Here is a 1,258-nt window from a genome sequence, read left to right on the forward strand (position 1 = left end):
AGTTTTAATATTATTCTGATTCTGTTACATATTTTTTGTAAGATAAAGCAAGTAAGTAATTACTTTAGTGCCAGAATCAGGAACATTTGTATGGAACAAAAGAATGCAGATGTAAGAAGAGTTTAAGTAAAAATCCTCTAGTCCTGAATTTGAATTGGAAGTATCGGTATGAAATAATGATGCATTTTGTCTTTGAAAAATACTTATTTCTACTCTTTCTGGACCCGGTGGAACAGGAGGCACCATCATGGGAGTGGACATTCACCACAACAGAGACCAAAAGGCCCGGGGCAAGGAGCTCAAGAGCCAGGACATCTACCTAAGGCTGTTGATCAAGCTGTGCAGGTTTCCAGCCAGACGAACCAATTCCACCTTCAACCAAGTGGGGGTGAAGACGTTGCTCATGAGTCATACCAATCGGTCACGTCTGTCCCCTTCCTCTATGATCCAGAAGATGAAGCTTCTTGGATGGGAAGGCAACCCCGCTGTCATTGCGGGACCTACAACTGATGACATGTAGGTGCAGGAGGTGCCCACGCTGCAGGTGTGTGCTCCTCATGTGACAAGCCCCTTGAGCCGAGTCCTCAAGATCCTCACCTTCATGCAGCTGGCCCTGGAATCCCCCAAGGGCTACAGCACCGTCCTGCTTCCTGGTCCTTGGCCAAGGGCCCAGAGGTGCACAGGCATTTTGTCAAGGTACCAGGAACCCCTCACAGCCACTCCAAGCCCTACCTACCCTCCAAGGGCCGGAAGTTTGAGCACACAGGAGACCCATGGGCCACACATGGCTATAAAAATTAACCCCATATCCTACTTTGTAATTAAAAGATTTTGCATGAGAAAAGGTACTTATTTCTTAGCTCTGTCCACTTAAAAGGCCTAGAAGCAATGACAAATCCAGAAGCAATAGGTACTCCTATCATCAAAATGGTAATATTTACATGCAACTTCCCTTTAAAAAGAACAAGAGATCCTTAAAAATAGTGCCTGTTTTAGGGTGGGGCAGGCAATCTACAACTTGTCATAATAGAGAGTAGGAAAAATATTAGGATTATTAGAATTTTGTCAAATAAATGCACTAGACAACTTATAAAGTTCTCCAGATATGGTAATTTGAGAAACAATAACAATAATATCTAAAATGGGTTGAAACATAACAAGTATGTTTAAATTTTTACATTTATAACAATACTTTAAAAAATGTATTGGTTACTTTTGGAAAATGTTAAAGATTTAACATTATTTTGAAAATTGGTTA

The 1,258-nt window shown here is 41.2% G+C and overlaps 1 pseudogene; it reads left to right on the forward strand.

Annotated features, from left to right (window-relative positions):
* Positions 1–247: 247 nt before the first annotated feature.
* LOC112305048 (large ribosomal subunit protein eL18 pseudogene) lies at positions 248–801 on the forward strand (annotated as a pseudogene).
* The last annotated feature ends 457 nt before the right edge of the window (positions 802–1,258 follow it).

The sequence above is a fragment of the Desmodus rotundus genome, chromosome 2 (genome assembly GCF_022682495.2).
Source record: "Desmodus rotundus isolate HL8 chromosome 2, HLdesRot8A.1, whole genome shotgun sequence".
Taxonomy (NCBI): Eukaryota; Metazoa; Chordata; class Mammalia; order Chiroptera; family Phyllostomidae; genus Desmodus; species Desmodus rotundus.